Below are 16,172 nucleotides of genomic sequence, written 5' to 3'. Positions count from 1 at the left end.
GGGTTGTGTGAGTACTTGCTTCAAAATATTGATCCTTCATCCTGTCCTTTGTTTTCCCACTTCAGGTCTTTATTTTTCTTACCTCTACTCTTAAACTTCGCTTCTGTCTCTTTAATCACTCCCCTTCCAGTTCATACCAAGTACTATGAACAAATAAATTTTCTTCAGACAATGGCCCCTAAGACAAATACTACTTATTGTCTAACACAAAGTTAGTCTTATTCTTTTCACTTAGAACAAAGGCACAAAATCCTACTTAGTTGAAACATATACTCTACAAATATAAAAGCAAACTGAGACTAAATCTTAAACCTTAAATGTTTTGCTAAGAAATTCAGGCTTCAGAGAGCATAAAACATACACACACAGAATATTCTCTATTGACTATAATCAGAAGCAAACTCTGTCAGCTGATAGCTCTGATTCTCTGATTTATTTATACTGTTTTGAAATATGCTTGAATGCCTATTTTGTGTCTCTGTAAGGTCAAACACTATGTCTTCTCATATCAACATCATATCAACATCTACTTCAGATAAATTAATCAATTAACAAAAATAGAAAAATATGATACTGATATATTAAACTCATATTGTTTTTCAAAATTGTACTAGAAAATACAGATCATTTGCTTTTTATAAATAATGTGTTTTGTTTGATGTTTTATTATTCCCTTATTCTTTTAATTTACATTATATCTTAGAAAATACTTATAAGTTCTCCAATAATTATTGATGAATTGTGCTCAAATTTGTCATGCATCCTTCTCTAGCCCTCTTGGTTTTCTTTATGTATCAAATGTACATGCTGTCCTTCATGGCAAGAAAAATTTCTGCAAAGCTTTTTAAAGTTTTTCTTAAAAATTCCTAACATAGAACCATAGAATATTATAGCTACAAAGCCTGAGTTTATTAGCAGTAAAAACTAATTTTATTGCCTATAAGTAGAGGTATCAGTTTGTTCTTTTAAATTATTACTATATCACCCATATAGTAAAACTACAATTTGTCCAGCAGTGTGCACATTTTTTAATTAAATTTAATTCAGTGTAAAACCATCTAATATATCCTTTTAATAATTTAAACTAAAACAATTATCTGTAAAAAAAACTTTTTAATTCTGTTTTTATGGCTAAAATGAGATGGCTACTTTTTTTAAAATCATGTTTCCTCATCCCTGTTTTTGTTAAGGATTATAACAAATTCTTGATTTGTAAGATGTTTATTAACAGCCAAGATATTTCATAATTTATGACTTTAAAAATCTGTGCTGCCATAGCTTTTCCACCATTAACAGAGGATTTTGTTACAAATAAATAGCATAGTAGATTTATTTTTCTCTTTTATTTAAACAGGCCACATATTGGGGATTTGTCTTAGAAATATGCCAGTTTACATCAGGATGATAACATTTTAATTAAGTTATTCATAGCTTGATTTCTGACACTTTGATTTTCTGAAATTAGTGCTTTATGTTCCTATAAAAATACAAAAATAATTGTAATAGAATGGCATGATTTTATGCATTTGACATTTAGAAAATAGTGATTGTCTGTTAGATGGCAGGCTAATTTTACTAACTGTTTTGACTCAGCTGTGTCCGGTTGCCTATATGCAGTTACTGGGTCCATAATTTTTTTTATGACAAACAACTTGTGGCAATATGTTGTTTGGAAAACAATTTTTCCCATTTTAAAATGGTACACTGATGTATACATCATTAGCAAAATGATGGAATAAGCGTTTTCTACTGTCATCTTCTCACAATGCATTGAATTTGAAAACCACCAATGGAAAAGAGTACATTTGTGGGAATCTGGGAGTAGAGCAGAGATATTTCAGTAGAGCAGAGATATTTCACTTGAGAAAAAAATCTAAGAACAGGTGCATTAAAGAGGGTAAGAAGAATAGTTTCACTATATCCCCATCACCCTTCTCCCAAGGCAGCACAGTTCTATGCCAAAAGAGAACCCCTTGGCATGTGATTCCTCCCATAGGGGAAAGAAGTGTATAATGAGTGAGCGTCCAGCTTCCCCAGCTCTGCAGGACACTACCCAAGAGGCCCGCCTTCTCAACCCACCTAGAATACTGAGGGTATGAGTACAGATGAAAGGCTAAGAGAGGCTGAGAGAAAAGAAGTGAAGTAGGGATTTATAGCAATCAGTGCTTAAAACTAAACAAAGGGCTGTACTCCTATAAACTGCTTTTCAGATTATATTAGGAGACCTGTCCACTGTTTGAGACCTCTCATCAGCTGACTCACACCAATTGGCACGTGGGCACCACCAATGCTCCATGCACCTCTTCCCTCCCCACGGCACACTCCCTGTGTGTGCCCCCTAGATGGCAAATATGAGCTTTTGAAGATGGCTTGTGAGTATGTTCAATTAGCCAGATTGACTCTGCAGAATTGAGAGAAGGCAGGCAAAGTTGATCATTTCAGGGCACTGCCTTAGGGAAAACAAACTGGAGACTTTAGGCATCCAGCCTTCTTGTGGAGAGCAGGAGAAAGCATATGATCTTATCAGTTCTCCCCCAGCCCCACGAGGAAACAAAAAGGGTCAAGTGGACGCATCCATAGAAAATGTCTGAAAGACCTTCAGAATCCCTAGGCTGCTGACTGGGGAAGTAATTTCTTGCCCAGAGCCAGTCAGTGAAGACTGCAGGAAGTGACTGCTTCTTCAAATGTGAAGATAGCAATCAATACAAGACTTCAAAGAACTTTAAAAACCAAGGAAGCATGGCATCACTAAAGGAAAACAATAATTATCCAGTAATTGATCTAAAAGTAATGGAAATCTATAAAATATTTGACAAAAATGCAAAACAATTGTTTTAAGAAAGCTCAGTGAATTTCCTTAACAAGGAAGTGAACAAGAGAACTCAGATAGATAGAAAGCAAAATTAAATTTTAAAAACCACAATCACACATGAACAAAACATGAGATTCAACAAAGATAAAAATCATTATAGAAGGAAAAACAGAAATTCTGGAGCTGAAGAATGCAATAAATAAAATAATAAAATGAAAAATGAAATCGAGAGCTTCAATGAGAGACTTGATTAAGCAGAAGAAAGAATCTGCTCCTTGAAGACAGGGCACTTAAAATTATTCAGTTAGAGGATGGGAAAAAAAAATAATTAAAAAGAACTTGAAAAGCTTACAGGACTTGTACCGGCCACCATGAAGAGGAAGAGTGTAAAGATCCTGGAGGTCCCAGAAAGAGAAGATAAAGAGAAAGGGAGAAAAAGTTTATATAAGAAAATAATGCTTGAGAATTTCCCAAATCCTGAGAGACAGACATCAAGCGTACTTGAGACTCAGATGGCAGATAGGAAGCAGGGCTAACTTCCAGCTTTCACTTGGAAGGACAGAACAGCATTGTGAAGACAAATCATGAACTTTTGTTCCAAGAACTACCACAGGAGCATTCCAGGAAAACCAAAGAATTCAATGACCTTTGAAAGAAGTGGCTTGTGGCTGCAAACTCCATGAGATGGTCAAAACTCTGAGTGCCCAAAACATGAGAAGAGTAAAATTCACCTCCAAATACAGATCCACATTGGGGAACCTGAAAATCCAGATCACGGAAGAAGCATTTAAATTTACTTAGAACTTAAAGGAATTTAGAGGTTCAAGCAAAATATAGAAGTACAAGCAGCAGCAGGAAGAGCCGTGTAGGCACTCCCAGTTCCCAGGGAAGCCATTTCTGACTCTATCTCACAGTATAATTAGAGAAGGTCTATAGGGAGAAGGAAACATCGGCTGAATTCTGTAATAATTTCAATGGCGTGTGAATTTTCCTGAGCAGAATCGGAGGGAGAAGGGCTGGGGGGAGGGAGGGCAAACAGAAAGTGCAGATAGGAACAGAAGCCCTAGCTGTGGGGAGGGGTGGAGCCTGAAAGCTTTGTAAGCCTCCTTTGCTTTCTCAGCAGAAAAGCTTGTAGCCTGGGGAAAGATCTCAGCTCTTGCTTACTGGCTACCTGTATATAAGCTCTGTGCTGTTAGTAGGGCATTGTGGAAGTGAGACTGGCCTTGCTGGCTGCATAAGAGCTGAGTGAGGCCTGTCCCTGCTGACTTGATTTTCCACTACCTTCCTGGTGACCTTTATGACTCAACAGAGGCAACCATAATCCCCCCGGGAACATTACTGCATTACCCTAAAAACCACACCCCTATCCTCCACAGTAGACACAGAAAGTCCCACACAAAGAGCGTCTGAGCTCAGTTACACCTAACCTTGCCCCTACCTGATGGACTTTCTCTATCTGCCTTGGTAACCAAAGACGAAAGACATAATCTTTTGGGAGCTCTATGGTCCCACCCATCATCTGAGAAACCCAAATACTTATCCAGGCAACCTTAGGGCAGGCTTGTATCTCCACCATACTACCGCAGCTGATGCTCTTTTGAAAACGCCACCTCCTGTCTGGAGGCCAACCAACTCAAGTCATTATAACAACTCATAAAAGAACAGCCCTGTTTCAAAAAAGAAGAAAACAACAGCTAATTCCACCTCTGATAACATCCTGGCTAACCAGAGGTCTTGAGTCTGTCTATGTGACAACTTCACTGACAGCACAACCAGCATTTGAGGAAACCAGCACACTTAGCAAAACTACAACCAAGGACCCACCCGGACTCACTCCCCTGCTACCTTTACTGGAGTAGGTGCTGGTATCCAAGGCTGAGAGACCTGAAAGTAGATCACATCACATTACTCTTTGCAGACACTCCCCAGTACTAGCCCAGAGTCCAGTATCTCCACTGGGTAGCTAGACCCAGAAGAGTGGTAACATTCAGTGCAGGCTGGCTTTCAGCAAGCCCCATCCCTAGGGAAAGCAGGGGAGCACCACATCAAGGGATCACCCCATAGGACAAAAGAATCTGAAAAGCAGCCCTCGAGTCCCAGATCTTCCCTCTGACATATTCTACCCAAATTACAAGGACCCAGAAAAACAATTCTGGCACTATGACAAATAAATGTTCTTTAATCTCCCTGAAAAATCACACTAGCTCACCAGCAATGGGTCCAAACCAAGAAGAAATCTTTGAGTTGCCAAAAACAAACAAACAAACAAAAAAACAGAAGGTCGATTATTAAGCTACTCAAGGAGGCACCAGAGAAAGGTAAAATCCAACTTAAAGAAACTTAAAAAAAATACAGGTATGGACGAAAAAATCTACAGAGAAATAGATAGCATAAATAAAAACATTCAAAACCTCTGGAAATGAATGACACACTAAGAGAAATGCTAATTACACTGGAAAATTTCAACAATAGAATTGAACAAGTAGAAGAAAGAGCTTCAGAGCTCAAAGACAAATCTTTTGAGGTAACCCAATCTGAAAAGGACAAAGAAAACAGAATTTAAAAAATGAACAAAGCCTCCAAGTAGTTTGGGATTATGTTAAACAACCAAACCTAAAAAATAATTGATGTTCCCAAGGAAGAAGAGAAATACAAAAGTTTAGAAAACTTATTCGAGGCAATAATGGAGGAAAACTTCTCTGGCCTTGCTAGATGTCTAGACATCCAAATACAAGAAGCTCAAAGAACATTCAGGAAATTCATTGCAAAAAGATCATCACATAGGCACATAGTCACCAGGTTATCTAAAGTCAAGACAAAGAAAAGAACCTTAAGAGCAGTGAGGCAAAAGCATCAGGTAACCCATAAAGAAAAACCTATCAGATTAATAGCAGATTTCTCAGCAGAAACTCTACAAACTAGAAGGGATTGGGGTCTCCTATTTTTAGCGTCCTTGAATGAAATAATTATCAGCCAAGAATTTTGTATCCAGCAAAACTAACTTCATAAATTAAGAAAAGATAAAGTCTTTCAGTCCAACAAATGATGAGAGAATTTGCTGCTACCAAGCCAGCTCTACAAGAACTACCAAAAGGAGTTCTAAATCTGGAAACAAAACCTTGAAATACACCAAAATAGAACTTTCTTAAAGCATAAATCTCACAGGGCCTATAAAACAATAGCCGTGTGCGCACGCACGCACACACACACACACATACACAAGGATATTCAGGCAGCAACCAGCACAATGAATAGAAGAGTATCTCACATCTCAATACCAACATTGAATGTAAGTGGCCTAAATGTTCCACTTAAAAGATACAGGATGACAGAGTGGATAAGAATTCACCAACCCCAAGTACCTGCTGTCTTAAAGAAACTTAACTAACATATAAGGGCCAACATAAACTTAAGGTAAAGGGGTGGAAAAAGATATTCCATGCAAATGGACACCAAAAGTGAGCAGGAGTAGCTATTCTTGTATCAGACAAATCAGACTTTAAAGAAAAAACAGTTAAAAAGACAAAGAATGACATTATATAATTATAAAAGGACTAGTCTAACAAACAACAAAGTCACAATCCTAAATATATATGCAACTAACACTGGAGCTCCCAAATTTATAAAACAATTACTACTAGACTTAAGAGATGAGATGAATGGCAACACATTAATAGTGGAAGACTTCAATACTCCACTGACAGCACTAGACAAATCATCAAGACAGAAAGTCAACAAAGAAACAATAGACTTAAACTATACCTTAGAGCAAATAGTCTTAACAGATATTTGCAGAACATTCTACTCAACAACTGCATTCTGTTCTTCAGCACATGGAACATTCTGCAAGATAGACCATATGATAAGCCACAGAACAAGTCTTAATAAATTTAAGAAAATTGAAATTATATCAAGTATAATTTCAGATCACAGTGTAGTAAATTGGAAATCAACTCAAAAAGGAATCCTCATAACCATGTAAATACATTAAATTAAATAACCTGCTCCTGAATGATCACTGGGTCAACAATTAAATCAAGATGGGAATTTAAAAGTTCTTTGAACTTATGGATAGCAGTGACACAACCTATCAAAATCTCTTAGATACAGCAAAAGCAGTGCTAAGAGTTAAGTTCATAGCATTAAATGCCTACATAAAAAACTGAAAGAGCACAAATAGACAATCTAAAATCATACCTTACAGAACTGAAGAAACAAGAATAATACAAACCCAAACCCAGCAGAAGAAAATAAATAATGAAGATCAGAGCAGAACTAAATGAAATGGAAACAAACAAACAAAAATAGAAAAGATAAATGAAACAAAAAGCTGGTTATTTGAAAAGGCAAACAAAATTGATAGTCTGTTAGTGAGATTAACTTAGAAAAGAACAGAGAAGATCTAAATAAGTTGAATTAGAAATGAAACAGGAGAGATCACAATCAATACCACAGAAATACAAAAGATCATTCAAGGCTACTATGAACACCTTTACCTGCACAAACAAGAAAACCTAGAGGAGATGGATAAATTCCTGGAAATATACAACCCTGCTAGATTAAACAAGGAAGAAATAGAAACTCTGAATAGACCAATAACAAGCAGGAAGACTGAAATAGAAATTTTAAAAAAAGTCAAAAAAAACAAAACCAAAAAAAAGCTTAGGACCAGATGGATTCTCAGCTGAATTCTGTCAGACATTCAGAGAAGGACTGGTACCAATCCTATTGAAACAATTTCAAAGCATAGAGAAAGAGAATCCTCCCTAAGTCATGGGAAAGACAAATATCTTGGGGCCCCAAAAATCACTAAGCTAAAGGGAAAAATCAAGCTGGAAACTTCTTAGGGCAAAGTTGCCTCCCATTCTATTCAGTCACTCCTCTTCTCACTGAGAGAAATGGTTATATGATTGCCTCCTTTGAAGAGGCTAATCAGAAACTCAAAAGAAAGCAACCATTTGTCTCATCTACCTGCAACCTGGAGGCCCCCTCCCTGCTTCGAGTTGTCCTACCTTCCTAGACCAAACCAAGGTTTATCTTACATATATTGATCAATCTCTCATGTCTTCCTAAAATGCATACACCAAACTGTGTTCTGACAACCTTGGGCACATGTCGTCAGGACCTCCTGAGTCTGTCATGGGCACATGTCCTCAACCTTGGCAAAATAAACTTTCTAAATTATCTGAACCCTGTCAAACATTTTCATGGTTCACAATTATATGAAGCCAGTCTCACCCTATTATCAAAACCAGGAAAGGATATAACAAAAAAAGAAAACTGCAGACCAAAATCCCTGATAAACATAGATGCAAATATTCTCAAGAAAATACTAGCTAACCAAATCCAACAGCTTATCAAAAACGTAATCAGTCATGATCAAGTGGGTTCATACCAGGTATTCATGGTTTAACATACTCGTCAATAAATGTGATACACCACATAAAGATAATTAAAGACAAAAATCACATGATCATCTCAATAAACAGAGAAAGCATCTGACAAAATCCAGCAACCATTTATGATTAAAACCCTCAGGAAAATTGGCATAGAAAGGACAAACCTTACGGTAGCAGAAGCCACCTATGACAAACCCACAACCAACATTATACTGAATGGAGAAAAGTTGAAAGCATCCACCCTGAGAACTGGGACAAGACATGATGACCACTTTCACCACTTATCTTCAACATAGTACTGGAAGTCCTAGCCACAGCAATCACACAAGGGAAAAAAATGAAGGGCATCCAAGTTGGTAAACTGTTACTGTTCACCAGTGATATCATTGTATACCTAAAAAGCTCTAAAGATTCATCCAAAAATATCCTAGATTTGATCAGTAAGTTCAGTAAAATTTCAAGATATGAAATCAATGTACACAAATCAGTAGCACTGCTATACATCAACAGTGACCAAGCTGAGAGTCAAATCAGGAACTTAACTCCTTTTACAATAGCACCAAAAATTAAAAAAACAAACAAAAAATTTAGGAATATACCTGACCAAGGACATGAAAGAATCTATAAGGAAAACTACAAAACACCACTGAAAGAAATCATAGAAGACACAAACAAATAGAAACACATCCAATATTAATGGATGGGTAGAATTAAACTGTGAAAACGACCATACTGCCAAAAGCAATCTACAAATTCAATGTAATTTCCATCAAAATAACACTATCATTATTCACAGAACTAAAAAGAACAATCCTAAAATTCATATGAAACCGCAAAAGAGCCCTCATAGCCAAAGCAAGGCTAAACAAAAAGAACAAATCTGTAGGCATCACATTACCAAACTTCAAACTCTACTGTATGGCTATAGTCACCAGAACAACATGATACTGGTATAAAAATAAACACATAGACTAATGGAACAGAATAGAGAACCCAAAAATAAAGTTAAGTACTTATAGCTAACTGATCTTTACAAAGCAAACAAAAACATAAAGTGGGGATAGGACATCATATTCAACAAATGGTGCTGGGATAACTGGCAAGCCACATGTAGAGAATGAAAATGGATCCTCATCTCTCACCTTATACAAAAATCAACTCGAGATGGACCAAAGACTTAAATCTAAGACCTAAAGCCATAAAAATTCTAGAATATAACATTGGAGAAAACCTTCTAGACACAGCCTTCATGATTAAGAACACAAAAGCAAATGCAACTAAAACAAAGATAAATAAATGGGAATTAATTGAACTAAAGAGGTTCTGCACAACAAAATAAATAATCCACAGAGTAAACAGATAATCCATAGAGTGGGAGAAAATCTTCACAAACTATGCACTTAAAAAAGAACTAATATCCAGAACCCACAAGGAACTCAAATCAGCAAGAATAAAACAGATAATCTCATCAAAAAGTGGACTAAGGACATGAATAGACAATTCTCAAAAGAAGATATACAAATGGACAAAAAACATGAAAAATGCTCAGCATCACTTATGATCAGGGAAATACAAATCAAAGCCACAGTGCGATACTACCTTATTCCTACAAGAATGGCCATAATTTAAAAATAAAAAAATAAGAGATATTTGTGTGGGTGTGTTAAAAAGGTAACAATTTTACACTGGTGGTAGAAATGTAAACTAGTACAACCACTGTGGAAAACAGTATGGAAATTCCTTAAAGATCTGAAAGTAGATCTACCATTTGATCCAGCAATCTCACTACTGGATATCTACCCAGAAAAAAAAGAAGTCACTGGACCAGATGTGGTGGCTCAAGCCTGGTTGGTATGATCCAAGGTTGGCTGATCACCTGAGATCAGGAATTCAAGACCAGCCCAGCCAGTGGTGAAACCCCACCTCTACTAAAAACACAAAATTAGCCAGGCATGGTGGTGCACACCTGTACTCCCAGCTACTTGGGAGGCTGAGGCAGGAGAATCACTGGAACCTGGGAGCAGGAGGTTGCAGTGAGCCAAGATTGCATCATTGCAATCCAGCTTGGGCGACAGAGTGAGACCTTGTCAAAAAAAAAAAAGTCATTATATGAAAAAGACACTTGCACACACATGTTTATAACAGTACAATTTGCAAATGCCAAAATATGGAACCAGCCCAAATGCCCATCAACCAGTGAGTGGATAAAGGAAATATGGTATATATATTCTGTGCAATACTACTCAGCCATGTAAAGGAATGAAATAATGGCATTCAAAGCAATTAGGATGGTGTTGCAGACTATTATTCTAAGTAAATCAGTAATGGAAAACCAAACACATATTCTCAGTTGTAAGTAGGAGCCAAGCCATGAAGATGGGAGTGGGTGAGGAATACAAGACTACAAACTGGGTGAAGTGTACACTGCTTAGGTGATGTGCTTACCAAAATATCAGATATCACCATGAAAGAATATATCCGTGTAACTAAACACCACCTGTTCCTCAAAATCCTATTAAAATAAAAAAGGGTACATCAGAATAAAAGGTCCCCAAACAGGTTCAATAAAAATAAAACTTCACCGAAACAAATAATAAGCAAATTGTCAAAAATCAAAGAGAATTTTGAAAGTAGCAAGAGAAGAGACTTGTCACATATAAGAAAATTTTTATTAGACTATCAGCAAATGTATTGATCAAAAACCTTTAAGCTGAGGAGACAATGAGATGATGCATTCAAAGTGGTAAAAGCAAAGAGACTACAAACCAAGAATACTTTACCTGGCATATCTGTCATTTAGAAAGGAAGGAGACATAAAGACTTTCCCAGAAAACAAAAACTGACAGAGTTCATTACCACTAGACCTACCTCAGAGCAAATGCTAAAGAAGACTCTTCAAACTGAACCAAAAGAATTCTAATTAGTGACAAAAAAAATGAAATTATAAAATTTACTGGAAAAGGTAAGTATGTAGTAAAATTCAGAATATTCTAATATCAGAATTGTAGTATATAAATCACTGTTCATTGTAGTATAAAAGTTAACAAACAAACATATGTACCATAACTGTGACTGTCATAAACTGTTAATAGATACACAATATTAAACACACACACAGACACATTTTGACAATCAAAATCATAAAATGTTTAGGGTGTGTGTTTAAATGTTGAGTTTGGGTATGGGAACAAATGTAAGCTTCTGCAGCATTAACTAGATAGCTACAGCTATACGATATTTCATGTAAGCCCCATAATAACCACCAGAAACCCATTTGTGTACAAGAGAAAGAGGCAGAAACAAAAGCATACCACCACACAAAACTCATCAAATCACAAAGGAAAACAGCAAGAGAGGAAAAAAGGAACAAAGAAACCATTATACAGTCAGAAAACAATTAACAGAAAGATAATTGTGAGAATTGTTAGCTATCAATAATTATATTACATGTAAATGAATTAAATTTTCCAATCAAAGGGGTCGGGCATGGTGGCTCATGCCTGTGATCCCAGCACTTTGGGAGGCTGAGGTGGGTGGAATATGAGGTCAGCATTTCGAGACCAACCTGACCAACATGGTGAAACCCCATCTCACTAAAAACACAAAAATTAGCCGGGCGTGGTGGTATGCACCTGTAGTTACAGCTACTTAGGAGACTGGGGCAGGACAATTGCTTGAACCTGGGAGCTGGAGGTTGCAGTGAGCTGAAATTATGCCATTGCACTCCAGCCTGGGGGACAGAATGAGACTTTGTCTCAAAAAAAAAATCCTCTGTCCAAGATGGCCGAATAGGAACAGCTCCAGTCTACAGCTCCCAGTGTGAGTGGAGGAGAAGATGGATGAGTTCTGCATTTCCAACTGAGGTAAAGGGTTCATCTCACTGGGACTTGTTGGACAGTGGGTACAGCCCACGGAGTGTGAGCCAAAGCAGGGCAAGGCATTGCCTCACCCAGGAAGTGCAAGGGGTCAGGGAATTCCCTTTCCTAGCCAAGGGAAACCACGATGGATGGTACCTAGAAAATTGGGACACTCCCACCCTAATACTGTGCTTTTCCAATGGTCTTAGCAAATGGCACACCAGGAGATTATATCCTGCACCTGGATGCATGGGTCCCACTCCCACAGAGCCTTGCTCACTGTTAGCACAGCAGTCTAAGATCAAACTGAGAGGCAGCAGTGAGTCTGGGGGAGGGGCATCCACCATTGCTGAGGCTTGACTAAGTAAACAAAGCGGTGGGAAGCTTGAACTGGGTGGAGCCCACTGCAGCTCAATGAGGCCTGCCTGCTTCTATAGACTCCATCTCTGGGGGCAGGACACAGCTGAACAAAAGGCAGAAGAAACTTCTGCAAACTTAAACGTCCCTAACTGACAGCTTTGAAGAGAGTAGTGGTTCTCCGAGCACAGAGTTTGAGATCTGAGAACAGACAGGCTGCTCCTCAAGTGGGTCCCTGACCACCGAGTAGCCTAACTGGGAGACATCTCCGAGTAGGGGCTAACTGACACCTCATGCAGCCAGGTACCCCTCTGACACAAAGCTTTCAGAGGAAGAATCAGGCAGCAACATTTGCTGTTCTGTAATATTTGCTGTTCTGCAGCCTCCGCTGGTGATACCCAGGAAAACAGGGTCTGGAGTGGACCTTAAGCAAACTCCAACAGATCTGCAGCTGAAGGTGCTGACTGTTTGGAGGAAAACTAACAAACAGAAAGGAATAGCATCAACATCAACAAAAAAGACATCCACACAAAAACCCCATCTGTAGGTCACCATCATGAAAGACCAGAGGTAGATAAAACAACAAAGATAGAGAGAAACCAGAGGAGAAAAGTTGAAAATTCTAAAAATCAGAGCACCTCTTCTCCGCCAAAGTATTGCAGCTCCTTGCCAGCAATGGAACAAAGCAGGACGGAGAATGACTTTGATGACTTGACAGAAGTAGGCTTCAGAAGATCAGTAATAACAAACTTCTCTGAGCTAAAGGAGAATGCTCAAACCCATTGCAAAAAAGCTAAAAACCTTAAAAAAAGATTAGACGATTGGCTAACTAGAATAAACAGAGTAGAGGAGACCTTAAATGACCTGGTGGAGCTGAAAACCGTGGCACAAGAACTACATGATGCATGCACAAGCTTCAGTAGCCGATTTGATCAAGTGGAAGAAAGGGTATCAGTGATTGAAGATCAGATTAATGAAATGAAGTGAGAAGAGAAGTTTAGAAGAAAAAGACTGAAAAAAAAAAAACAAACAAACAAAGCCTCCAGGAAATATGGGACTATGTGAAAAGAACAAATCTACATTTGATTGGTGTACCTGAAAATGATGGGGAGAATGGAACCAAGCTGGAAAACACTCTTCAGGATATTATCCAGGAGAACTTCCCCAGAGTAGCAAGGCAGGCCAACATTCAAATTCAGGAAATACGGAGAATGCCACAAAGATACTCCTCAAAAACAGCAACCCCAAGACATATAATTATCAGATTTGCCAAATTGAAATGAAGGAAAAAATTCTAAGGGCAGCCAGAGAGAAAAGTTGGGTTACCCACAAAAGGAAGCCCACCAGAATAACAGTGGATTGCTCAGCAGAAACTCTACAAGCCAGAAGACAGTGGGGGCCAATACTCAACATTCTTAAAGAAAAGAATTTTCAACTCAGAATTTCATATCCTGTCAAACTAAGCTTCATAAGTGAAGGAGAAATAAAATCCTTTACAGACAAGCAAATGCTGACAGATTTTGTCACCATCAGGCCTACCTTACAAGAGTTCCTGAAGGAAGCACTAAACAAGGAAAGAAACAACCAGTACCACACACTGCAAAAACAGGTCAAAGTGTAAAGACCATCAATGCTAGGAAGAAACTGCATCAACTAGCGAGCAAAATAACCAGCTAATATCATAATGACAGGATCAAACTCACACAAAACAATATTAACCTTAAATGTGAATGAGCTAAATGCCCCAATTAAAAGACACAGACTGGCAAATTGGATAAAGAGTCAAGACCCATCAGTGTGCTGTATTCAGGAGACCCATCTCATGTGCAGAGATACACATAGGCTCAAAATAAAGGGATGGTGGAAGATCTACCAAGTAAATGGGGGAGAAAAAAAAGCAGGATTGCAATCCTAGTCTCTGATAAAACAGACTTTAAACCAACAAAGATCAAAAGAGACAAAGAAGGTCATTACATGATGGTAAAGGGATCAATGCCACAAGAAGAGCTAACTATCCTAAATATATATACATGCAATACAGGAGCACCCAGATTCATAAAGCAGGTCTGTAGAGACCTATAAAGATACTTACACTGCCACACAATAATAATGGGAGACTTTAATGCCCCACTGTCAATATTAGACAGATCAATGAGGTAAAAAGTTAACAAGGATATCCAGGACTTGAACTCAGCTCTGCACCAAGTGGGGTTAATAGACATCTACAGAACTCTCCACTCCAAATCAACAGAAGACACATTCTTCTCAGCACCACATCACACTTATTCCAAAATTGACCACACAGTTGGAAGTAAAGCACTCCTCAGCAAATGTAAAATACAGAAATTATAACAAACTATCTCTCAGACTACAATGCAATCAAATTAGAACTCAGGATTAAGAAACTCACTCAAAACCACACAACTACATGGAAACTGAACAATCTGCTCCTGAATGACTACTGGGTAAATAACAAAGTGAAGGCAGAAATAAAGATGTTCTTTGAAATCAATGAGAAAAAAGACACAAGTTACCAGAATCTCTGTGACACATTTAAAGAAGTGTGTAGAGGGAAATTTATAGCACTAAAGGACCACAAGAGAAAGCAGGAAAGATCTAAAATCGACACCCTAACAACACAATTAAAAACACTAGAGAAGCAAGAGGAAACACATTCAAAAGCTAGCAGAAGGCAAGAAATAACTAAGATCAGTGTGGAACTGAAAGAGATAGAAACACAAAAAAACCTTCAAAAAATCAATGAATCCAGGAGCTGGTTTTTTGAAAAGATCAACAGAGTTGATAGACCACTAGCAAGACTAATAAAGAAGAAAAGAGAGAAGAATAAAATACATGCCATAAAAAATGCTAAAGGGGATATCACCACCAATTCCACAGAAATACAAACTAACATCAGAGAACATTATAAAAACCTCTATGCAAATAAACTAGAAAATCTAGAAGAAATGGATAAATTCCTAACACATACACCCTCCCAAGACTAAACTAGGAAGAAGTTGAATCCCTGAATAGACCAATAGCAGGCTCTGAAATTGAGGCATCAATTAATAGCCTACCAACCAAAAAAAGTCCAGGACCAGACCTATTCATAGCTGAATTGTACCAGAGGTACAAAGAGGAGCTGGTACCATTGCTTCTGAAACTATTCCAGTCAGTAGAAAAAGAAGGAATCCTCCCAGCTCATTTTATGAGGGCAGCATCATCCTGATACCAAGCCTGGCAGAGACACACACACACACAAAGAGAATTTTAGACCAATATCCCTGAGGAACATCAATGCAAAAATCCTCAATAAAATACTGGGAAACCAAATCCAGAAGCACATCAAAAAGCTTATCCAACACGATCAAGTTGGCTTCATCCCTGTGATGCAAGACTGCTTCAACATATGCAAATCAAGAAACGTAATCCATCATATAAACAGAACCAAAGACAAAAACACATGATTATCTCAATAGATGCAGAAAAGGCCTTTGAAAAAATTCAACAGCCATCATGCTAAAAACTCTCAATAAACTAGGTATTGACAGGACGTATCTCAAAATAATAAGACCTATTTATGACAAACCCACAGCCTATATCACACTGAATGGGCAAAAAATGGAAGCATTCCCTTTGAAAACTGGCACAAGACAGGGATGCCCTCTCTCAATGCTATTATTCAACATAGTGTTGGAAGTTCTGGTCAGGGCAATCAGGCAGGAGAAAGAAATAAAGGGTATTCAA

The sequence above is a fragment of the Papio anubis genome, chromosome 10, assembly GCF_008728515.1.
Source record: "Papio anubis isolate 15944 chromosome 10, Panubis1.0, whole genome shotgun sequence".
NCBI lineage: Eukaryota > Metazoa > Chordata > Mammalia > Primates > Cercopithecidae > Papio > Papio anubis.
This window is presented reverse-complemented; position numbering follows the sequence as displayed.